Raw genomic sequence first — 26331 nt, 5'->3', positions numbered from 1 at the left:
ATTTTGTATGTTTGCTGGGGGGGTTTTCACAGCCAAACTTCTGTTCTTCTATTCTTAACAAAAATACTTAACACTTATATTGTCTGCACCTTCCTTTTTTCAGTGTCTCTGCGTATTATGAAGGAGTCAAACCAACAGACAACGGGGACAGTTTGTGTGGTTTTAAGGGGGACAGAGAACCACAACCTCACAGCTGTCAAGAGAAATGCGTACGTCACGTCTAAAAAGTGAGGACAAAGGTGACAACTGGCATGTGTGAATTTCTCTCTTCCTCCCTCTCTCTCTCTCTCTCTCTCTCTCTCTCTCTCTCTTTCTCTCTCTGCCTCACTTACACTTACCCTCTAAGAACACTACACTTACCACCATTATTACATGGAATACAAAAAGGCAACACATAAACAAAAGGAAGTATTCCACACATTTCTATCACAGTGTCTTCATACATTTCCCCCTCATCACACATGCTGTCAGAACTGGTTAAGACACAGGCCTCCCGACTCTGTCACTCTCCAGCCTGCCTGGGTGGATGTGTGTGTATGTGTCTCTCTCTCACACACACACATACACTCTCATGATACTCAGTGGAGTCTCTCGCATGCATGCACGCTACTCAAGGATGTCGGTGTGTGTCAGAGTGGCGTGTAACGTCGGAGCGAGACTCGGGAGTAGGAGACGAGTGGTCCAGCTCTTGGTGGCCCCATCTCTGTCATTAATCATTACGAGGCACGCTGTTTGTACAAGTCCCCAAGGTGACACTAATGTATCCAAATATATTTACAACAGATGTTAGTTTCTTTATTTTTAATGACGGAACAAGATTTTAAAATTTTCATTACGATTATAAATTGTGTGTTTCCTCAGATGAGGCCACTGTTGACAGTATTGTGTGAGAAGTATACCACCTACTGGTCATAAATTGCACTCCAGGGTGGTTATCAAATTTGATTGCATGCGGTGCTGCTTTTTGTGATGATCTCAGGGCCCTCTCGAAATGAAACTTGGTTGGAAAGTTGGTTTATTTCTCAGAAAGCATTCACAGTTGTGCTTTCCATATATATAGATTTTGAATAGATTAATAATTGGTTAATGAAGAGGAGCAAATAAATTCATCTACTAATTTGGATAAACTCATATAACTGAAAACAACTTACAACTAGGCTGTTGACTGACTAGGTCTTGTTCACATCCAGCTGCAGTAGAATGAGGAACCTCTATAATCTAATGAACTTGTGTCTGTGCTGTCTTACTTTTCCTGTACCTGACACGTGTCGGACTCTATCTGCCTTCTTGTCTCACTCTGGTCTGCCTGTTTGCCTCGATTTCTGTGTGTGTAACTGTCTGGAGTTAGCCCTGGCCTACCTGTCTACATAGTCCTATATGTCTGTCTGCCTGTCTGTCTGTCTATCTGCCTGTAAGCATTAGGCTCGGTTGAATGGTGATGAGGGATCCTGAGGACGTGTCATTTGTGCATTTGCAGAGAGGCAGATGAATGAAGTGACATAAGCAACCATATACAGGGGCACACTACTTCAAAAACGATGATACGACTACAAAAAAACAATGATAAATGTCTAGACATACTGTAGGTGATTTAGGTGACATTGTGAATAACAAAGTGGAAACACCCACTATGAAGTCCCTCCCCACCCCCAACAGACCTTTGTATGACCTGACCTGATCCCGTTTCCAGCTGTCAGCAGCAATAACTAGGTTGTTTACATTATGGTTGCCTGTCACTAACTGACAAACAAAAAAATTGTTCTTCCTTAACTTGCTTATTCGTATCTGCCGTCATTCTTCACAGCCTCAGTCGGTTAAAGTTCTATTCAAAAGTTATTGGGAAAAAAAACATGTTTATCCGAGCTGGAATGGCAGTGAGGACAGAGAAGAGGAAACTAGGGACAACACAATAAGAGCCAGAGAAAGAATGGCATGGATGAAGAGGACAGGAAATCAGGTAGAAGCGAGTGGAGAGTATGAGGAGAGAGAGAGAGAGAGAGAGAGAGAGAGAGAGCACAACATACAGAGAGTATGGAGCGAGGGCTTTACAAATGAAAGCAGATGCCTGGAATTAGGAAGTGTCGGGTCGCAGATGGAGGCGGCAGTGATGAAGCACTTGGAGGCCCTGTTCATGATCACTCACTTCATCTCGCCACGCACGCCTCACCCAGAAAGGACCCCTGCATCAGACGAGAGAGAGAGACAGGGAGAGAGCACAGAGTTAGAGAGAGAGAGAGAGCATAGAGTTAGACAGAGAGAGAGAGAGAGAGCGCGGAGTGCAAGTGCACTGAGAGAGGGGGCTCCTTCCAGACATGTGATTAGTGGGTTCAACAAGCCCCCTCTGATACTTCAAATGTCTCTCTTTCTCCCCTTTCTTCCTCCTCTCCCCTCTCTCTCTATCTCTCCCTTCTCTCCTCTTTTCTCAAGCCTTTGCGGTGATTGATCTGGTTGTTCTCCCCCCCCCCCCCCCCGATGATTGATGCCGTTGCTGGCGGATCACAAGTGCCGCTGGTGCCTCTTTAAGACGGGGATAGAGAAGCAGGAGAGAGTGGGGAGGAGAGCAGTGTTTGTCAGCGCCATTGATCTGTGTATAAATGAAACGTTACATCTCCACTGCATTTTATTGTTAAACGCAGTTCATTAGCGACAGTGGAGATTGATCACCAGGCCCTGCTGCCCCAGTGAATCACGGGTGTCAAGTGGGAGAGCCGCGCCGGTGCCGGCAGCTAGAGCAGAGCGGCGCTTCAGCAGAGGGCCGTGCTGGAGACCTGCTCTATGCCGTCATGCTCAGGGGGGTTCTATTTAGACTGACTTATCAGATGCCTTAACACAATGAGGCTTACCGCAGAGTGACTGTGCATTTACTGCGCCCTCCATATTTAGTGGCACCCTGAATAATTAGTAAAAAGCAGTAAAAGAAAAAAACATTTTTCGCTGTTAATCTTAGTTTTACGATTTTTGAAGAATAATCCAGCCTGGAAGAGGAACAAATGTATTCATTTCTTCATAAAGAAATATTTTTTTTAAAAAACACACAAGCCACAATTATTGACACCCCTAGAACATCTTATAAACAAAATGTAACTTGAGCTTTTTCCTATTTATATTCAACTTCTTTAAAGTAATCAGAGTCCTTATGCACTTTCAGGCAGTAACCCAAATTTAATGAATGAATTAATTAATTATTCAAAATGTGTCGACCTCGGCAAATGGTTACAAATTTGCATGGAAAGGACCCGTGTGTCCGCACAGTGCACGCATAGTGAGGAGGATGGAAAGAGAGGCAACAATTCCCTAAGGATCACTGTTGGAAAGATAGAGATGAAAGACTTTTAAAAAGGCATACTGCTAGGAAAAAGACTTTTTTTTTATTTAACTACAAATGTAAATGGCTGGAGTTGCTAAATGCTACTGGGACTTTGCCAGGAATCATGTTCTATGGTCAGAGGAAAAGTAAATTGAGCTTTTTGCCAAACATTACAAGTTTGGTTTGGGTGAACATAGAACAATGACTATACTGAAAAGAACCCTATGCCCAAGAATGAGTATGGTGTTCTGTGGTTGCTTCTAATCCAAAGACCTTGGGAACTTTGTGAGTGTGCATGGCATTATGAACTCAATGAAATACATTTTAAATCCAAATGTAGATGGCTCTGCTAAGACACAAAGTGGTTAATTATTGAAGTCAGTGATGGTTTACTGGACACAAAATAAAGTTTCTGGTTCCATTGTTCTCGTAGTTCCCTGATCTGACCTGAAGAGAAAACCAGTGGGGTGATCTTAAGAGAAGAAGGCACAGGAGACCTAGGAATCTGGACGAAGTGTTGAAACTAGATGTACCGCATATCGGTACAAAATATGGCCGCCGCTCAGTCCTGTACATCCATTCCGCGAAAATAAATCACATTAATCAATTTGTCTCCATCTTCTACTCCATCTCCCACTCTTGAAACTTTTGTGTATGCTTGTTTGGCATGTGTGTTTGGGGGCCACACAGAAAGTAGCCTATTGGCGCTGCAAAGGTGAATAGATTTGTAGCACTTGCCAAAAAAATTGTAGCATTGTTATAAAACCTTTAAAATCTCTAAACCACAAGTAGGGCAGTTCATCACAGTCCATCCATTGCAACTGGACTTATGAAAGGTACACCTGTGTCTGGGAAAAGCAGAAGGTAGTAGCATAATGTATTTACTGTATTTATTTATTTATTATTAAACAAAACAATCCCTGTCAGTTCCATGCCGTTTTCAACAGCTATCAAGAAGAGAGGTCATGTCATGGATTTTTGTGAATGTTTCTTCTTCTACATATGCAAGAGTTTAGTCATCTAGTTCATATGATATTCAACTTTATTGTCAATGCACAAATTAAATACCAGTAGTCTAAAACAAAATGCAGTTTAACCCAGTGTTGCAAATAACTGACATGTCCAAAAGGGCCTTCATGAAATGTGTGACTGTTCATACACATTTTAACGGGCCCAGTTGAAGAGCTGCTGTCCGTTATTGTTCGTGCAAATATAGGCTGATTCATGTTCCCTTTTTGCAACTGTGCATTTTGCAACTGTGAGGTCCATGGTTAGTCTGGCTTTCGCCAGACCAAGCTCAATCTTTTAAGAAATCAAAAAAGAAATCGCCGGCAGATCAGGTTGGGTTCACCCAGCCTAGTCCATGGTAGGCGCCCGATAGAAATATTGTTTCATTTTGCGATTGAGATATCCACGCACTGGCGCCCCCTCTGCAACGTGTTCGCCCCCCAGTTTCAGAGCTATTCTAAATGCAAAAATGCATAGAGGGAGTTATGACAAAACCGTGACCGTTAACAAACTATAAGCTATATAAGGTAGGCCCTATGCTAGGCCTATTACACAACATAAATTGTCACTAGGCTTTGCTGGCGACCCAAATAAAATCTCCTTTGGGAACCAATGGCTTACAGTATCAAGCGGACTCAAGCTGCCACCTCTTGGCGAAAAGTTAATAGTTTTGCATATCAGTAGGCTAATACATTTCACGCAGCTGCGTGAATCACGGAAAGCACGAATGAAGTGGACACTTCTAAATGGGACCCACTGTACAGTAGCTGAAGGTCTGTGGCTAAAGCAGCCATAATGAAAGTGTTATCATTGTTTGGATACTTCACACACACGTGCTTTTTGATTGCATAGACTACAACTACCAAGCTGGAATCAAAGCACATCGACTCCCCTCTCACACCCTAAACACGCACTTCGAACAAACAAAAAGCATCTCAGTCTCACGGTATAGCCATAGGCAAAACTGTATCGCACTGGTGTAACGTTGGTACTACAGTAAATTATCCATCGCAAAGAATGATTTTTGTAGCACGTGCACGCGCTCTAAAACATTTGGTTTAAATGGAGATGTAGATCACGGGTGCGTTAATAAATCTACATTGCGGCGAGTTGACACAAATTATTCACTTAGACGAATTTATGTCGTTTCAGTCCTAGTTAGTTTACTTTGAGCCTCTTCCTTACTTGAATCACCTTTGAAAATAGAGGATTGAAGTAGTCTAGTGGGTGTTTGGGAATGAACAACTCAGATGCTTTTTGAGACTTTGAGCAGAAATGTCCCAGCCCGGTGTTTAGAAATGCATCATAGACAGGTTATCTTTCATATTTTCCATTAGAAAACCATCATGTTAGCGAACGTGTTGTGGCTAACTCACTTAGCTCATGTTAGTAGCCTAGGTTATGGTCAGAAGAGAATGAGATGACAGTCGAAAGATACAATTAGTGCTGTTATCAATTTGCTTGTTAGCCTATAACCACATTTATGGTTTTCTACAAATACATTAATAATCAAATTGGCCTCCATCACTCAACCAATGCTAACGGTGACATTATTTTACCTACGTCCTAGGCTATTGATATAACTTGTATAAGATTATTACACGGCTCTTCAGAGTGCTGCAGAAAGTTCCATTCACATGAATGGGCCTTCCCAACGTTCGGGCCTATGTTAAATCTACATAAATCACCGGCAAAGCATTTAATCACCGCTGTCAATGGCAACGGGTTTTGTGCTTCTGATTAATGTCTTTCATATCACTACGCAAGGACTGGAACTTCATTCAAACGTGAAAGCAGACGGTTGATCAGCTGTGTTCTAAAGAATGTTTGATTCAAGTTCAGCAGCGTGTGTTGTGGCGAACTATTTGTTTCTCAGCAAATGCCACGATGAACGGTAACAAATAGGCTAGGTTATGTAGGCTAAAGTCATATCGTGGGGAGTTTATTATTTCGTTTTGACAAGTAGCCATGTAATAAGCGGGATAATGTATAGAACGCCGGTAATTATCGGAACATAAGTCCCTTCAGGACGAAACAAGACCCCTCCGCTGCGCGTCGATTCACATTTCATGTGGAAATCATCCTACCCTTATTAGACGTTCTCTGCGGTAAACTACAGTGTTGTCCTTGTAGGAAGCGTCTATTGTCTTTCCAACACACTTTAGATTAACTTCCAACAAAATTACGTCTCACTGCAACGATGCGCCATCTGGTGGACAAACGACTACGTAACGCCAATACTGGAAATGCAGCCAAATTATGAATATTTGGTGTTCCTTTAATCCTACTGAATTTGTAATTATGTATCGGCCGTTCTAATGGCCGACACTGATAGTATGTGCGTGCCTGTGTGTGTGTGCATGCAGGCTCGGACTGGTAATCTGTATAACCAGGCAAATGCCCGGTGGGCCGGTCCACATGTGGGCCGGTGACCTCCAGGATTTTTTTTTATTTTTTTTAAAGTTATTTAGCCTATTTGCGGCCCGTCATGTAGACCTAGGCTTAGCCTATAAATGCAGTTGCATCCATTTGGATTGGGGGGTGACAGGTCAATCATTTTGGCCTCTTCATGACAGGTTCAGTGTGTGTTACGATCTCGCCCCCCTGCCCCACCCCTCAAGTGGATTTGTCCAAGCAGCCGCTTGGTTTGTGGGGAAATATAGCCTACGAGTCCATGCATGGTAGCCTAGGCTATATAAGTGCCCTCCGCTGGCTGGTGTTCACGTCATCGCAGTTTAACCGTAAACAGCAATCAGAGGTGTCTAATTTTATTCCATAAATATATTGTTTTATAGACGTAAGTTGCACGCGCTACGAAGAGCTTCCATTTACTGCACCGTGTAGGCTACTGTGCGGTTTGTCTGTCAACATAAAAAAAACTCCGGGTACCTACAATTTTCGCACAACTTGGTGGAAAAGTGTAGCACAGGTTAAAGAAAACCTATTCATGTTTGGACTCAAAAGGAACTTCAAAGTATTTCCCATATAGTAGCCTTTTAGCTCACAACGACAGTGAAAGTGGAACTTGGAAAGTGGAAGTCTCTCCACCGAGTGTTACATTAGATGCACAATCAATCGCGAGTCGATGCACGTAAAAAGTATCAACTGGTAGGTTAGTAACGAAGGTAGCCTAATTTTGCAAAATGTGATGACGGCACACAAACTTGGGCAAAAACGTTTAGTATACACTTGTGGTGATAGCCTACAGTTAATGTGAATCGCTGACTATAACCAATGTAGAAGATTTGCACCAAATAGGCCTAAAGGCTGTGGTTGTGTTTCTACAACATGTTGGCACAAATCGTAATTTCTGTCAACTATGACGATCTCAATGCATGTTCAGTAGCCTATATTTTTCATTTAGTCAAGCAGTTTAATCAGTGTTGGGCAAGTTACTTCAAAATCGTAATATATTATGTATTACTTATTACTGTCATTTCAAAGTAATTCATTACATTATAATATTACTGTCTCTGAATTGTAAGGCATTACACTACTATTGTATTACTTTTAAGTTACTTTTACCAAAATATCTAGAAATATGGATTTGGAATTCTAAATGCAGTTTATTATGCTCAATGCAGCTCATTGCACTTCTAATGGAGGGTGATGTGGTACAACATAATGACTGAGCTAGGCTTAAGGCTACAGTAGAATGCAATAGGTGCAGTGATGGCTCATGATGCAATACAAGGAACAATCATAGCCAGAATTAAAGAAGACAAAAGGTCAAAGTCTGGTCAATTGTGATAGAAATGCTGTAACTTTAGGCTTAGGCCTACTCATTAAAATCAACAGAGAGCCCACTACCTGTATATTGTAACCCAAAACTTAAAGACATGTCAAGATAGGCTACACAGTGCAGCTACTGGCCATTTTGGTGTCCTAACTGGTGAAATACAGTATTAACCTAAGTATGTCATCATATGGCCAACTATAAAGATGTAATCTGCCTGTTCCCAGGGATGGGTAGTATTTCTGAAACATGTAATATGTGTTTCAAATGCAAAATAGTATTTTGTCATTTGTATTTTATTGGGTTGAAGGAAATGGCTCTGTATTTTGTATCAAAATACTTTATTGGTGTGTGTTTTTATATTTTAAAAATACTGCAAAATACTAAATGTGAAAAACACAAAAAAAGTAGATACTACACACAGGTGTAATGAATAATTGGTAATTAGGCAACAATGGTTTATGTTTATCGCAATCAGCTAATGTGAGAACAGCTGTGTTCAACAACACTTACAGCTTTTCAGTGACAGCTATTGCTGAAGCATCAGCCCTGGTCTGAAGCACTGGTGTGAAGTGGTACGCAAGTAAAGATGAGCAAGTTGACCTGTGCAAGTTCACATAAGGACACTGATAAAGGAAACCATGTCCCATTGTCTCCATGCCAATCTTTAACAGAAAAATGTCAGATATCTCAACATTTGAACAGATATCTGACATTTTTAGACCCCCCATAGATGAATTCTACGAAACTTGGCATACCCCCAGAGAATTGGTTAATCATACACATACAATTTGGTGCAGTTCTGAACATCTTAACTGAAGAGAGGGGCGATTAAAGCAGAATGATATTGTATTTTCATTTTTTACCGGGGGGGGGCGGGGGTGCAAATCACATCACAAATTAGTGATTATGGGCTAGGTTGGGGTGGGGGTCGGGTGGGGGGTGAAGTGGCCCCCGGGGACCAAACGATTTTTTTCCGTGGAAGTCTAGTGGGGCTACATACCCACCAAATTTCATGTGCCCCGGTGTTTTGGTGTCTCGGGTATCATTGACCAAAAATTCAGGAAGTAGATGACGGGGGGGGGGACTTCGACAATCCCTATATGACCGCTTCGCTAGCGACGGTCATAATAATCTCCAGAGATATTTTGTAAAGAGCAATGCTCTCAAACCCCCTACTTTGTATTCTCCTACGTTGAGGTGTTATAGGAGAATACTGCAAGTATTGGCAAATTGGTATTAATTGGCAAAGGGAGACTTTAAAAATAATTCAATACAGTCAATAATTGGGGCACATGTGTTTGTAAACTACCCCAAAGTATTTATTTCTTTATGAGGATTTTTTTCTTCTCTGAATAAATTAGCTTCCCTGTCAAGGTTAGATCTTCATTGTTTTCATTGTAAAACGAAGATGAAACGGCAAAAGATGATTTTCTTTATCCCTCTTTTCACTTATTTTTACCAGTGGTTCCAATAAACTATAAATGTTGTGTGTGTGTGTGTGTGTGTGTGTGAGGGGGTGGGGTTAGTGGGAATGCTTTACGTACTTATGTTGGTAACGAATGTGTGAGTATCATTGTTGTAACTTAATTGAAACAAAATGTGAATAAGGTTATAGGGATGAGCAAACAATGCCCGGAGATGAAAAAGACACATTTTAAAGGGATTTCAATTAGGAAGGAATAGAGTTCTGCCTCTACTCTCAGACAGCTGTGAACTACATTAATTAATTAGCACAAGGGTGTATTTACTGAGCCAGAGATCGTGTGGAGAATAAATATGTTAGGGATAATGGTCGAGTAAGCGTCCAGGTAGCACAAGTTAATGCACGGTCAAGGTGAGAATGCAGAATTTGGCGAATTGATATTAATGAATAGATATTAATTCATTAAATTGAAGTGTAATATGGCCAAAAAACTGCAACGACTTCATTGGTGTGCATATATCTGCAGCTAATTGATGTTGAAGAGTATCAGCATGGGAAATTCACCATGAGTATACTTACGCAATATGGCTTAACTAAGAGTGGAGTTGCTAACGGAGGCTTAGTGTTGCAGGTAGCCCCAGGGGTGGGTATATCCTTTAACAACGCCACGATCATGAGTGCCATATTGCTATAATACAACAGGCCCTCTTACAACTAGTCAAATTGTAAAAACATATAATTGGTTCATTCATCATCCACCCCCCAAATAGTTCCAATCGATAGTCTTGGCATCTACTGTTGCCAAGTAAAGGAAAAATGTCATTCTGCAGCCAAGTTCAGTGAGAGAGGCTTTATTTGTACAATAATTTGTCTTCACATTACATGTTAATCTGATCATTTACTCCATTTTCTCTCTCAGTAGCCATCAAATGCAACATTATGAAATCGCTTGTTTTGAATGTTTTGTTTTGTTTTGAATGAATGGAATGTTCGGTTCAGACAATTCAATGCAAAATGTGATTAGTGATTATTAGCTGTAAGAAGTCCATGTGTGGATGTCCTGGGATATCGCCTTGCCTCTCGTCCTATCAGTATAAATAGTTTGACCAGCCCTAACTGCCCTAACTGCTCTAACTGCTGTATGATATGAGAATAAACATGTCTAGTGAGACTGTAATATCCTATATACACAGGTTGCATTGTTTGTAATGTTTATTTTTGGTTTGTATGGGAACTAAGTAACTATTTGATCAGTTGTTGGAAAATGACGAAAGATATAACCTTTACATCTTCTAGGTGTGGTCAATTATTTATGTATGGTTCATGTACATTAGCCTTTTTTTTTTCTTTCTGAACAAGAGTGTAACAGAGGTAGGGTTGGGGGTCCTTATTAGAACTAAGAATAAACAGGTTAATGCACATATATTTTATCTCAACTATGCCTTATAACTCATGAATTAAACAGCCCTTGAGAACATTAGCTAAATGCAAATACAGGGCTCTAAGGAATGGGGTTGGATCAAAGCCAAGGTTTTCACCACTCATAATACATGAAACGTCCAGTACTCCATTCACCCACTGAAACCAATCCACGTCACTAAAACTTAAATACTTTCAACATGTGCATTGTGCATGTGAATAAACAGGTTAATATACACTGCCGTTCAAAAGTTTGGGGTCACTTAGAAATTTCCATTCCACTCCATTATAGACAGAATACCAGCTGAGATCAGTTGCATTGTTTTTTTAATCGGGGCAGCAGTTTTTTTAGATTACATTATGTGCTTACATAATTGCAAAAGGGTTCTCCAATGTTTTCTCAGTTGGCCTTTTAAAATAATATAAGATTAGTAAACAGAATGTGCCTCTGGAACATTGGATGAATGGTTGCTGATAATGTGCAATGTAGATATTGCATTGAAGATCAGCCATTTCTTTCTACAACAGTTATTTACAACATTTATGATGAAAGCAAGGACATTTCTAAGTGACTCCAAACTTTTGAACGGTAGTGCAAATATATGTTATCTGATCTATGTCTCATAACTCCGGAATTATACAGCCCTTGAAAACATTAGCCGAATGTAAATATAGCTCTAAGGAATGGGTTAGTTAGATCAAAGCCAAGGTTTTCACCCTCACAATACATGAAACGTCCAGTACTCCGTTCACCCACTGAAACCAATCCACGTCACTAAAACGTAAATACTTTCAACATGTGCATTGTGCGCCCACACACACACATATACACATTAATAATGTAATTGATTCAGGTCAAAACTACACCCCTGTTTGTCTCCATAAAGAAGCTTTTGTGGCAGAATGATTACCAAGGCAAACTTAAGATACAATGGGGGGAGTGGATGAAACATGGTATTATGTGGGCCATCATTAATTCTAGTGTATGAGTGTGTGTGTGTGTGTGTGTGTGTCTCTGTGTGTGTGTGTATGTGTCTGTGTGTGTGTGTTTGTGTATGTATAGGTGTTTACATATGTGCAAGAGGTTGTGCAAAGCAGGGGCATGGGTGTTTGCAAAGGTCTTTTAGTCTATTTCGTTTCTGTTTGACAAGCGGTTCACAAGCCACACAAATGTCACACTTATCAACACCTACACAGATCTGCAGTGCCGGGACATCAGACCTGATGGAAATGTGATGTATAATGATGATAAAATGTCATGTATATCCACGTTAATTTTCTCACAAACTGTTTATCACAGCGCTAATATCATTGGCAAGCTCCGGCTCCGCTCTTTCACATGATATCTGTGTGATTGATGTGTGATCAGTACTCCGTGAGCAATTCAACAGAGAGGATGTGAATTTGGACGTGTTGCTATATTATATTTTTTAGGGGGCCCCAAATAGGCCTAACGACGCCCCTGCTGCACACAGTGCTTCGGCCATCTCCACCCATTACTCTCAGTGGCACAGTATATCTCACGAGCGCTTCACTCCACACATGGCAAACCATATATCAGAATAAACAGCACCTTACCGGACATGAGGATATGAAGCATTCCTCTGTATAGCAAGCCATTCCAGAGTAATTGCAGCACATTTTTCAAAAGAAAGAATCAAAAGTTGATCATGACATGCACAAATCAACTGCGCTTTTGAATAGATATTTCTTCTGGCATGTTTCAGGTGACATGAATGCAAAACAATCATGAGACAAAGTATTTTTCCTTGATATAAAGGCGGACATAGCATATACAAGCATGATCATATCATACTTTCCCAGATAGCCTATAGTGTCTTGAAAACAATATAGCCTAGCATACAGTATGAAGAGTGTATAAATGTGTATTTCAGGTCATATCAATAAATGTGTAGTTGTGTTGTTTTGATTGAGTAAAGATAAATTAAATAACAATGACCCAATTACAGTTCCACTAAAATTTAGATTGGAGAATAGGGTTTTGGAATCAAATTCGTCATAGATGGCCCACAATGATCAAGATAAGAGCTTAATAGTAAAATTACTATTAGTTTAAATACCTAATGTAAATTCACAACCGTTCATGACATGGGAGGTGACGACAGCAATGGCCTCATCTGGCCACCACTGTTAAAATTTTCTGTGGGCACCACTGGCAATATACAATATCAGTCACCGCATACTGTTGTTATAATCAGCAATATAATCAGCAATATTGCGAGAGTGAAAACTAATGGCATGGTGTCCCTGTTAATGCTATTGTACCAGTATATCCTTCAATTCATTGAAGCCCTTTAAAGGTGTGATGAAAATGTTTCGGCGCACACATTACCTACAACGCTTGGGGCTAAGCCCCCCCGTCTTTCAATCCTAGTGACACCCCTGCCTGATGTGGCAGTCATTGTTAATCAGCTTTAATTAATAGCGAACTCTCCAATTTCCCACACACACACACTCACCTCGCATGGTATCAATGAACATTAAAGACATCGGCCTCAGTTCTGCACAGGTCACACCAGTCCTGAAGGTCACTAACAGGAAGGATTAAGTGTAAAAAGCACACTGGAGCTTGGTAACCATTACAATGTTCTCAACAGTTTAGTGTGAGATTCTTTATCATCATGATGGAGGAGAATAATAATCTTATATACAAGGATACAAGGAAGTTTATTGTCACATGCATATAGTTACTGGAAGTAAGAAATGCAGTGAAATTATGTCTGGTGTCAGCCTATTTGTGCATTAATGGGGGGGGGGGGGGGGGGTAAAAAGTGCAGTAGAAGAGGGGTTTAGTAGATTAAGTGGCAAGGGCTGCATAAAAAAGGTGGGGGAGGATTGGGATTGGGTGGGGGGCACCAACAAGGAGCACCCAAGAGCAACAGGGGCAAGGAAAAACTCCCTTACCAAGGAAGAAACCTTGGGCAGATCCACGGCTCAAGGGGCTAACCCAACTGCCAGGGGTCTTGGTGTGTGTGTTGGGGGGATGACAGGGGAGATGGGATAGTGTGCTGTGTATGTGGGGAGAGGGCAGTGTGCAATATGTGTGTTGGAGAAGCTTCCTCATGAGACAATGTGCTGTGTATTGGGGGGGGGGGGGGGGGGGGGGCAGTGTGCTGTAAGTATGTTGGGGATGTGAGTTGGAGAAGCTTCCTGATGAAATAATGTGCTGTGTATGTAGGGGGGGGGGGGGGGGGGTGGCAGGGACTTAATATTGCAAGCAGAGTACTGTATGTAATGTATGTGAGTGATGACAGTGAAGATGTGTGTGTGGGCGGGAGGGGAGTGGAGCAGTGACTGTGTGTGTGTGTGTGTAGTGTGTAGGTGGGGGCAGTGTGCTGTAAGTATGTAGAGCATGTGTGTTGGAGAAGATCCTGAAGACAATGTGCTGTGTATGTAGGGGGGGTGGGGGGGGGGGTGGCAGGGACTTAATATTGCAAGCAGAGTACTGTATGTAATGTATGTGAGTGATGACAGTGAAGATGTGTGTGTGGGCGGGAGGGGAGTGGAGCAGTGACTGTGTGTGTGTGTGTGTAGTGTGTAGGTGGGGGCAGTGTGCTGTAAGTATGTAGAGCATGTGTGTTGGAGAAGATCCTGAAGACAATGTGCTGTGTATGTGGGGGGGGGGGGGGGGCAGTGTGCAGCAAGTATGTAGAGGAGGCTTACTGTAGCAAGCAGTGTGCTGTATGTATGTGAAGTGATGACAGTGATGATGTAAGTGTGTGTGTTGGGGTGGGGGGGTGGGGGGGGGGGGCAGAAAGGCTAGGCAATTATATTAATAATATACAACTCCCACCTATGTCAAAAATGAGATAAAGATGGTGAGGGGATGCTCTCCACACATAGTATACGCTAATCAAATAATTTAACTTCTAAACCCACTAAATACCACTCTCTTCCTGGTCTGAAATATCGATTTATAGGCAAAAACCTATAGGAGCCTGAATTTAAATGCTCATTTAAAAGAAAAGTGGTCAGACGGATTTAGAGGGTTTTGCATCTGAACTCTTCATATAATGATTTTATAATCTGTAAAGATGATCCCATCAGGGGAAATCCAAAAGAGTTTGGGGCTACTGTACAGCTAGCTGGTCTTTTCATAGCCCTTTTATTCAGAGGTGTTTTGTGTGAGGGACAGAGCCAGAGCTCTCCTGAAGAGCCATCGTTCCTCATGCATATTCATCCAGTGGAAATGGGGACTGTGACATATGGCTGGTGCGTGTGCTTGTACCCCCCTCTCCCCCTCCCCATCCTTTCCCCTTCCTGAACGAGACACAAACGCAGAATTGGATTTAGCACTCCCCTGTTCCCCTGTGGGTTCTGCCGGTTGACACAGTTACTTATAAATGTGCATTATGGGGACCTGCTCACATTAAGATGCTGCGTAAAGGGGGTGACCTCGGTTACATGGTGATGGGGTATAATAGGATACTGTGAATTGTGTTCCTCAGTTACCAGCAATCGTTCCATCTACACTGGCATTCGTTATTATTTTTACACTGGTATGTCCGAACCTATTCACTGAGGGCCAGATGTACTTAACGTTTTTGCGCCCACTTCAGGCGTATTTGAGGTATGTACAAACAGGTCGCACTGAGGAAAAAGCGCGGACTGCCTGTCGTGGGGAGCTGCGAATGGCTATTTGCGCTTTTCCGTGTCATGCATATGTATTCATGGGAGGGTCAAGGGAAAGTGGGAGTATCGCGCAAACACATGGGAGGAGAAGTGCTAACAGCTTTGATTAGGTATTCCACCAATCGCGGTTAAATGCGTCAATTAGAGAAACTTTTAGAGACAGCTGAATCAGTATTCAGAGCATCGGTGTTCTTCATTATATGTCAAAAGCAACCTTAACTTTTGTTTGCCTTTCTAATATCGTATTTTCACTTTCACAACATACACTTGCCAATTTGCTAGACTAGGGTATTAAGTCATAGCCTAGTCTACGTGCAGTAAATAGTTCAAGTATTTTTTAAGTACATTAGTAGAACTACTAGGCCTACTCTGTATGTCGCTGCTCGTTGACATCTTATTATCATGTATGATCGCTAAGTTTGATTCTTTTTAATGTCGCAATTGGTTAACTCTATTCAACTGTGCTTGTGGTTCAGCTGTGGGCACGCAATTAGCGTTGTAGAGGGGGCGGGGACGGATGGTGATGAGCACTGTTTACGTAATGAAATGACAGCTTAGTAAATTCCCCACAATATGGCAAAGCACAGCGTTCACTTTCTGCACATAGAAAAACTAGGTATTAACGCTTTCTCTGTACATCCGGCCCTCAGTGTTTGACACCCACTGTAATGCACACTCAGACAGCTGCCTGGGATACAAGTTTTTCAGACAATGCACCCATTAATGGTGAGAAGTGTAAGGTTGTCGGTGTGCTCCGTCCTAAATAGTATCAGTCTTCACTGTTTGTTTTTGGTGTCGAGCGAAGAGTCAAAGAAAAATGGAGTGAAAAAAAGTCTCCATTGTCCATTTGAGTGGGCATGTCCTTAACGGACAGACTAAAAATGTAGCGGCATGCATGCCTTCTTCAGGGCATAACACAACACACGTGAGAAGTTTAACTTTTTAGGTCTGTTCCAATCAAAGTATGATGTGAAGACATCCATCAGTACTTTTTTTTTCCATGATTGCTTGAGAATAATTATGTAGATTAGCAATGTTGCCAACATGAAACTTCATTACTTCTCAGAGCTCTCCATACTAATTACAGCACAGCATTCTATAATAGGCACATTATGAAAGTCGGTATTAATTTGATTATTTGCTAAAGTATTGTAATATATACAGTAAATATGCAAACGCTTGAAGTTCTTAGAGAAAACACATTATATTTTGTCCTACTGAAACTGAATGACTCAAAAATGGCCACATTTGCTGATGCCTGAACCCCATAAGAGCTAAGCTTATGGTAGAAAGGTAGCTTTTTCAGAAATCTAAATGGAGTTTTTTTAGTATATTTTATTCATTCTGGATTGAATAGGACAATGGTACATCCCAATAACATTGGAAAATGCAGTGGGATTGACAAATGAATCACATTGCGAGAATGGATGGAAACAAGAACAGCAACCATGTATATAAAAGAACTCTCTTCTCACCCCCTCATCTCACCCTCATCTGGCTTTTTGTGTTCAAATCATGGAAGCAGGTATTAGCGCTGACAGATCGCCGTGTTAATTGCTAATTGTGTTTCTCATTAGGTGCAGGGGTGACAGGTGTTGTTAGTGTGTTGTGAGTTTTTTAGCGCTCTCCGATGACTTAAGCGCCATCTCCCCAGTGCCCTGCCATCGATCCAAGCTCTAATGGCTCCCCCGAGATATCTCATCAGCCCCCTGGCGCAGTGCACCGAGAGTTCAACTTTTGATACTCTGTTGCAGCCGTCCAGACATTTTCCCCCAAGGAGGGGGTGGGGTACATGGAGGGAAGAGGAGGGGGTGGGGGCTGTGGGGGGCTGTTTTTTATGCCTCATATAGTGTGCTTTTTTTATGAAATTTTTACACTCATTTGTGTTGTCTGCAGACTTGCTCAATGATGTGGAAAGAGAGGTTTGTTTTCATTTCATTTCATTTCTGAAATCTCCTGTGTTATTTCCATGGCTATTTTATTTCTTTAGTTGATTCTCTTGTTGAGTTATTTTCTGTCAAGTGTTTTCCAGTTGGACAGCTTAGCCTCCCCCAGTCATTTCACATGGTAAAGTGGTATCGTAACACCCCCAATTATCACCACTTTTGTTCAGAAATTCTAAAACAACAATGTTTTTTAACACTTCAAAATAACATTTGCTAAATTAACCTGACATTTTTCAGTAGCCATAGGTGTGTAGATTTGAACAAAATCTGGTTTGTTTGTTAACGGGAGCATTTACTGCCTGAAATATCCGATTTTGTTTACCATGCTCGGAGTTATAGTGCTGGCCTGATGGGTCGCCTATTTACACCGTTTCAACGGCACATGAACGGTTAGACCGAGAATTCTCGTCGTGAAATTAAAATTCCACTGGAGCTCCAAGCGGTTGTGTACACGCAGCCTTACAACACTGTCTACAGCTCTTTGAGTCACGGTAAAATGTCATTTTTGGTACATAGCTAATTTAGATACACCTATGGTGTGGGTGGTTGCGTTTCTTTAGGAGTCTGCTGTCTTGGTTTGTATAGAAATTGATATTAAGTGACACATACACGCAAGACGGTGGAAATACGGGACCGACGGTAATAGGGGGAGTTCCGATAAATTGATCAGTTAAAATCATTTTAATGAGGAGTGGTACAAACACGATAATTGGAGATGATGGGTATATGATGTGTCCTAACAGGAACTCCTTGCTCACACAATGGCCTCTTGTTCAAATTCTTGTACTGAGCTGGTCACTGGCACAGCAGACCTGCAGACTTCGGCCTGTTGAGTCCCACCACTTCCAAGACCAAACTGTGACCTACAGAGGTCACACCCGCTTCCTCTAATAGAATAATAGGCATGGGGATGGGGGATTATTGTTTTCCTCGCTGATAATTATTAGTGCATAAGGCCTTGGTGTCCCTGTTCACCCCTTTTCTGTTCCTCAGAGCTCCTTGTTTGCCCTGGCTAGTAATTACAGCTGGAGGCGTGTGTGTCTCCTGACGGGCTCTTCTGGAGGATTCACGTCTGCTAGCAGGCTACTCTCAGTAGACGGCTCTTTGCTCTGAGTACTTGTGACGCTGGATATTAGAGGAGATATCAGCCACTGGGCAGAGCAGATGTCTGCCTGTGAAACGCAGGGCTGAGCCTAGAGACCTGCCACGGAGCCCTGAGCTGTGACAGAGGGAAGTCTGTAGAGGATCCGCTGCTTCTGACAAACAAACACACTCACTCACAAACACACAGACACACACACACACACACAGACACACTCACACTCACACTCACACTCACACACACACACACTCACACTCACACTCACACACACACACACTCACACTCACACTCACACTCACACACACACTCACTCACACACACGCTGGCTCCCCTATCTACCTCAGCTCCACTAGAGGTGCTCTGCTCCAGTGGAGGCCGGGCTAGCAGGCGCTAATAATAGCTCCTCTTGATGAACTCCAGCTAATGAGGGAGATCCCAATCTGGGGATGGCGGAGAGGCCGATGGGACTTACTGCCTCTGTCCTCTTCATGTCAGGGGAGGGTTACGTCTGTCTGGGAAACACACCAGGGACCATCACACTTCTACCCCCCCCCCAGTCAGGCAGTGGGCCAGTGTAATTTGTATGAAGTGTTATGAATATTGTTTTTTATCAATCTTTTCAAATACCTTAAAATGGAAAGCTCAGTTTGTATACTATGTGTATTTGTGGAATTGTAGATCAGGCTTTAATAATTTAATTAATAATTAAAGTCTTACTGTCAATGTTTAAAAAAATATTTGAATTGCAACCAAGGTTATTAGAAAATATAATCTGCCACTAGTTGAGAAATAAAAAAAAAGAATACATTTAATTCAAATCAATTCCATTCTGTTTCTTTTATATGGTGCAATAACATAAGAATACGTCTCCAGCATTTACAGGGTCCAACCTTGATCCCCCATCAGTAACATGATCATTAAGGCCGGATTTGTTTGGGTATATTTGAACACAGCAATACTTTCAGAACAAAACAACTGGAATCTACAGTTGAACTCTGTCAAATTCGAAAAATCAATCATCAAACCAATGAGAGAATAATTTAATCGTGAGTTTTGTTTTCAGGTTTTGTTCCACTCTAAATGTTGTTGTGTGAACACAAAACCAACCCAGGGACATTTGTATCGATTCAGTCTGTGATCCGGAACAAAAAATGATATGACAGCCCCCCTCATTTCTTTAAAAATGTCATGTATAATGACTACTTTTCTGCTTCTAACTTTTACATTTCATATATGTTATTTTTGTAATCTGATCACAAAATCCATATTACATGTAATCAATTACTTCCCCACTCTGTTCTCTCTCTCTCTCTTTTTCTCTCTCTGTCTCTCTCTTTCTGTAGAGAGGGCCCTTATTGTTTGTGTGCTGATAGGCAGATCTCCGCAGCATTACACAACACCTGCTGTTGCGACAGCGGCTGCCATTAACAGTTAATCAGACTGGTCTCCATGACACCAGCAGGCCCCTCCATAATGTGAGATATTCAAACGTCCCGATCAATATGGTTGATAGTTTAACGGGTCGTGAAGCCCGGGAAGTAAATTGTCCCTGAAATGTTTGCACCTCTCTCTCTTACACACACACATGGACGCTCACACACAGAATCTCTCCCTCTCTCTTCCCCTCCTTTCTCTCACCCCTCTCTTTTGGACTTTCTCTCTCTTTTTCTCTCCTTCTCTTTAGGACTCTCTCTCTCTCTCTCCCCCCTCTCTCTCTCCCTCTCTCTCTGAATATGACTGCTGCAGAGAGGTGCAGTGTGATAGACCAGATTAGATGTGACAGCAGATCCCACAACACGGAGGAGGTGTCCACACACATTTCTGCTCCCATCACAAAGACATGAGCGGATTTACACCGCACTCCGACTCTGATTGATAATTCCGTATGTGTGCCGTGCATGCACACGTCCCAGAAAATGCGTGCCTCACACGCAAACGCCTTTTGACTTTTATCTCTTGGTCTCATTACCGAGCATAATGGGAACATGATTAGGCCTTAACTCGTAATTTTACAAAGAGCCACTTGGCTCTAAGAGTCAGTGGGTGTCAAAGGAAGGATGTTAAGACACAGGTGAACTTGAACCTTTTCGACTGATATGGCCCGAGCATGTGACCCTGTTGTCACATGAGAATAAAGAACCAGACCATACAGCTATTTCAATTTGTCATGTGGTAGCCTGGGCCACTATGCCACTTGCATTATGGTTATATGTTATGGTTAGCAGACGCGTTTGTCCAAAGCGACTTACAGAACATTACAAAAATATCACAGTTTTTGTTAAAAAAACAATTGGTGAGCCTATGTTAAGCAAAAAAGTATAAGTAAGTAAGTATATATACTCTTTTGATCCCGTGAGGGAAATTTGGTCTCTGCATTTATCCCAATCCGTGAATTAGTGAAACAGACACAGCACACAGTGTACACACAGTGAGGTGAAGCACACACTAATCCTGGCACAGTGAGCTGCCTGCATCAACAGCAGCGCTCGGGGAGCAGTGAGGGGTTAGGTGCCACTTCAGCCATGCCTACTGGTCGGGGTTCGAACCGGCAACCCTCCGGTTACAGGTCCGAAGTGCTAACCAGTAGGCCACGGCTGCCCCCAAAAATATTATTAATACCAATATAACAATATCAAATATAAAACATAAACAAAAACATAAATATACAAACCATGACTAAAATAATTAATTAATTAAATGTAAGCTGAAGAGATGCATTTTTAAACCCCTCTTGAAAGTCTTAAAACTATTGCAGAAATGCAGAAAAGTAGGCAAATCATTCCACCAACAAGGAAACTCAGGAAAAGAGTTCTGAATGTGAGCTCTTATTGTTAATGGCTTTTTGACACAGCAGACCAGAGGACCGCAGTGGGCGATTGGGGATGTAGAGCTGGATCATGGAATTAAAATAAAATTCTGGCTGCTATAGGAAGCCAATAGAGAGTAACTAAGAAAGGAGCTACATGTGTCCTTTTTGGCTGATTAAAGACCAGGCGTGCTGCAGCACTCAGAGTCAATTGTGATGGTCTTAATACACAAGCACGCTGGTCGGCCAGCCCGCCAGTCAGAAATGTAGTTTCGTGCCGACTTAGTTGGGGTCAGTGAAGATGAGCCAAGCTGAATGTTAATCTGTTAGGGAACAGCTGTATTAGCTGGAAACACCAAAAGTTTTGGAGAGATTAAGCAGGAGGCGGTGATCTTTCATCCAGTTTGAAATATCCTTAAGGCATGCATGCTGAAACAATGCCTGTCCTGAATACTATGTAACAATAAAGCAACAACACAAGCAAGCGACACACCACTTTACACCACTGTAAGGCCCTGTTTCAAATGCTCCTTAGCAATCATTTATGGCTTAGATGCCACCCTCAACACCCACTCCTGAAACTCCCCTGTTTTTATCTGTCAAAAAGATAAATAATTGTGTGTTTAGTGACAGCTGTTTCATCTGTCCAAGGCTGTCCCAAACACTTAAACCTGTACTCAGGTCTCAAAGTGCCATTTATAATGAACGCCAATTTGCTCTCTCTGTTGTGGACTCAACACTCAGCTCATTGTGTTCTTTCTTCTCTTCTGGCAAACTCTATTTAAACAACCTGGTAAACATGCCTGTCTTAATTCATTATTTTCTCCCTCATCATGATCAAGCCTGCCGATTTAATGAGGCAAATAGATATTTCTGCAGTGATTGTCTCTCTCCCGCAAAGTATTAAGAATATTAAATGGACACATCTGTTTTTAATTAGGCGCTAAAGTCACCTCGGCACTGCCTTCCATTTTAATGTAGTTTTAGTGGCTCTGATTTTATCACACCCACCTCAGCCACAAAAAAGCATACACACACACACACACACACACACACACACACACACACACACAAACACACACACACAAATAGACAAGCACACACAGCACTCCTGACAAACAATAGATAATCAACTAATCCAGATCCACAAGCTTCAGCAGAAAGTGGAGGATGGGCACGTCAGCCAAAAACTGTCTATGTCCAGCATCTGTGAGAGTGTGAGTGTGACCACACGACTTGACCAGGCGAGAGGCAGAGGGTGTGTAATGCACGTTCAACCAGACACAGTGTTTTGCATGTGGCAGGTCCTCAAAGAACCTTTTGGGACAGACAAAAAGAGAGAAAACAGAGAGGGCAATACAAGGCAGGTGGAGGGAGAAGGAACTAGAAGGATGACTGGTGATTGACAGGGAGATGTGAGTGAGAGTGGGAAACGGACAGTGAAGAGCTTGTTTGTGCTTTATTAAGCGGCAAAGCTTTTGAGGCTGGAGTGTATTTGTCCGCTCCTCCCCCATCAGCTAGCATGATCAGGTATGGGCCTGTGGAAATGACTGTATGTTAAAGGCAATTCCCCTCGAGCTTTACACTGGCTTTGCTAACGTGGCACACTGTGTGTACAGTGCTTCATGCCTCACACGGCACTAAAATAGTGGCAAGGCATTGTGGGTGGTTAACCACAACCCCCCCCCATCCTGTACCCCTCCTCTCCCTCCCACAAACGCAGGCAGCTGCCCCCACCATCTTCAGCGCTGGTAGAACAGGCAGGTGTGAGACCTCTTCTCTGAGGTGGGTCCCAGTAGAATAGGCTGTAATTAGACAGCCTAACTTCAGCATCACACAGGCGCACACACACACACACACACACACACACACACACACATACAGGGTTTTTTCATGTGCTCCACCTGCCATCTAGCGGAGCAGAGATGTCTTCAAGAGTAAGACAGGGGACACCTTTTCTTTCTGGTTTCTCTATGCTCTTTATGTCATTTCTAAGTCATATCAATGCTATGATAATTTATTAGCAATTGATACATAGATTTTATTTTTACCTCTCAAGTTTGTTCTGAGCTTAGTGTATCAACACATCCTTGTTAAGCTATGCTAGGCAAATGCCTAAAATACAAACACAAAACTTCAATGTTCTATACATATATACTATCTAAAGCTAAAATCTTGTTTTATCTTTTCGTTTGAAATCCCAGCCCTACGACTGCCCTATCATCGCCTATTACTGTCCCCCCTACCTGGATTCCTGGCCCGTACAGCCTAGCGACCCACCACCTGCCCTATGACAACTCTGCCCGAATTCCTGGCCCGTACTATAGCGAAATTGAATTGAAATCGTTTGTGCTTGCAGTTGATACTAAACATTCTATAGCATGGCAGTCAGTGATCTTTGGACGTGTGACACATACGCTATATTGCCAGAAATATCGGGTCACATGCCTTGACTCGCATATGAAATTAAGTGACATCCCATTCTTAATCCATAGGGTTTAAATATGACATTGGTCCACCCTTTGCAGCTATAGCAGCTTCAACTCTTCTGTGAAGGCTTTCTACAAGGTTTAGGAGTGTGTTTATGGGAAATTTTGACCATTCTCCCAGAAGCTCATTTGTGAGGTTACAAATGAGCCTGAGAGCCAGGCCTTCTCGTCCAACATCAGTCCAACCATAAACACACTCCTAAAACTTGTGGAAAACCTTCCAAGAAGAGTTGAAGCTACTATAGCTGCAAAGGGTGGACCAACATCATATTAAACCCTATGGATTAAGAATGGGATGTCACTTAAGTTCATATGCAAGTCAAGGCAGGTGACCCAATACTTTTGTCAATATAGTGTAAGTTATTTATCCACAGGATGCTTGTTTGCATGGACCGTTATATTTTGAAACACATCTCTATTTCTTTGTCCCCATAGCCATAATATGCCTCCTGGTCCATAGAAATACAATGAACTGTTGGCTGCCGACCCTTTTGTTATTGAATCAATTGACAGTTGACTATGTCAACAGTGCTGGAAATGTCTTGTAGTACCACACAGACACCACATGAGGTCCCCACAGCACAAGTTACTGACTCTTAGTGACGGGGCCCAGCAGAAAAATCAAATGGGAGTGAACATAGATGCATCGAAAGCAGTTGCTATGTCTATTATATTTTATTTAGCACTACAGAATTTAAGAGAGCCACAGTGCAAATATGGAAACAGGTTTTTGTTTCCACTACCGATACCACTGCCATCATCTAGTCTTATGTCATTATACAGTACAAGGCAGTAATTGTCATAAGTGTCCATCTAGAGTGAACATGATGGCACATAATTATCCAGATATGGATCAGTGTAATAAGCCTTCTCAGACCGTTCTGGTACAGAGGCACAGATGACAGTCCTTACACATACTGAAAGCCATCACATAACGGAGCGCTTTTGGGGCAGTTACATGAGACTAAATTAGATTATTACGACAAACTTTGGGTATATCTGAGCATTATTAGCTTTAGCACTCAACTGATTGTGAAAGGAGATCTAAAAGGCACCTTTTGGTAAAAGGATTTGGGACTTTTGGAATAGGAAGACTTTTGACAGCCTAGATACAGAAAGGGAGGTATGAAGTGAAACTGTGAAGGCTATGAGGTGAAACTGTGAAGGCTATGCGGTGGAACTGTGAAGGCTTTGTTAAGTATTCTGCCTTCCAGTCTTCGCCTGAACCCACTACAACAATGAGCGGTCGCTCTGACAGAGCTATGGCAGTCCGAGTAATTACTGTAACATCCTTCCTTGTTGTAATGGCCCACCGACCCATGGTCAGTGAGTGGCAGGAAACAACGTTATTGCCAATATGCAAAAAAAAAAAAACTAATTTCCGCTTTCAGAAACAAAAGTTTATTATAGTCAGCGTACACTACAGTGGATGTATTTAATGAGGAAACATTACAAGCAAGACGTTTTGATGCTCTTCTTTCCTGACAAGGACTGTCTGGGACAAGGCTGTTTGTCTTTTGAAGAGAGTCAAGAGTGTGTGTGTGTGTGTGTGTTTGTGTGTGAGAGAGAGAGACTGGAAGGGTGGGGGGTGGCTTGGGGGGGGTCAAAATGAAGCCAGACTAGTTCTGCTGAACATCCATCCCAGAGAAAGGGGCCCAGTGTTGAGAACAACCAGCCATTGTATTGTTGATGGGGGGGGGGTTACTGTTAGGGTTTGGCCTCATGACTCAATGGTTTGTGGAGGACCTCTTGTAAACCACTGCCATGTCTCCTCACCCCAACAGAACACAACCATTTGAATTGGATCTCAGGGAGAGGACCAACATGACTAGCTTGTATGTTGTGTCTGTGCATCACAGTTATGGGAAAATGTGTAGCCTGCATACAGTATGTTTTCTTTTTGGTACTGACCCTTCATCGGCATGCATGACTGATGGATTTATTAACCTCATTTGCGTCACAGAGACAGCACAATAACTTGGCAATTTGTTTTGGTACGAGTCCCTCATAACAGGTATGGTATGTGTCAAACAGCCCCCCCCCCTCAGTATGTTCTCCCATAAATATTGAATGGCGATAAGTAGATTAGATTGTTCCCATAAATATTTGATTGTGATAAGATCTGTTCAAAGGTTTAACCCTACCCCCTAACCCCCCCCCCCCCCCCCCAAAAAAAAAAAATTAAATCTGGCAAAATACTAAAATTCAAACATATTGTGACACAACTCCGAAGGGTATGATAGACTATGCAGACTTGAAGCTAGTAAATGTGTGTATTGTACATATCCGCTGTCAGGTGTCCCTGTCAGCCCACAGTGTGAGGACGGGCAGTATGAGAAGCAGCTGTGTGAAAGGCCTCGCATCAGCAACACATTAAAGCTTGTGTACCCCATAACAAAAGCCTTGGTCTGTAGAAAACACTATGAACAAAATATTCAA

At 42.2% G+C, this 26331-nt stretch overlaps 1 long non-coding RNA gene across 2 annotated transcripts in view; it reads left to right on the top strand.

Annotated features, from left to right (window-relative positions):
* Window positions 1–26331, top strand: part of LOC121721505 — a 119544-nt gene that overhangs the window by 90192 nt on the left and 3021 nt on the right. The window contains exon 3 of one of the 2 annotated variants that reach the window (XR_006034857.1): window positions 104–239. The exons of the other annotated variant lie outside the window; for it this stretch is intronic. This is a non-coding gene — a long non-coding RNA (uncharacterized LOC121721505). The remainder of the gene's footprint in view (window positions 1–103; window positions 240–26331) is intronic. 2 annotated transcript variants of the gene reach the window in all.

The sequence above is a fragment of the Alosa sapidissima genome, chromosome 10 (assembly GCF_018492685.1).
Source record: "Alosa sapidissima isolate fAloSap1 chromosome 10, fAloSap1.pri, whole genome shotgun sequence".
Taxonomy (NCBI): Eukaryota; Metazoa; Chordata; class Actinopteri; order Clupeiformes; family Clupeidae; genus Alosa; species Alosa sapidissima.
The sequence above is the reverse complement of the archived record's forward strand: the minus strand, read 5'-3'. Positions and strand labels throughout refer to the sequence as shown.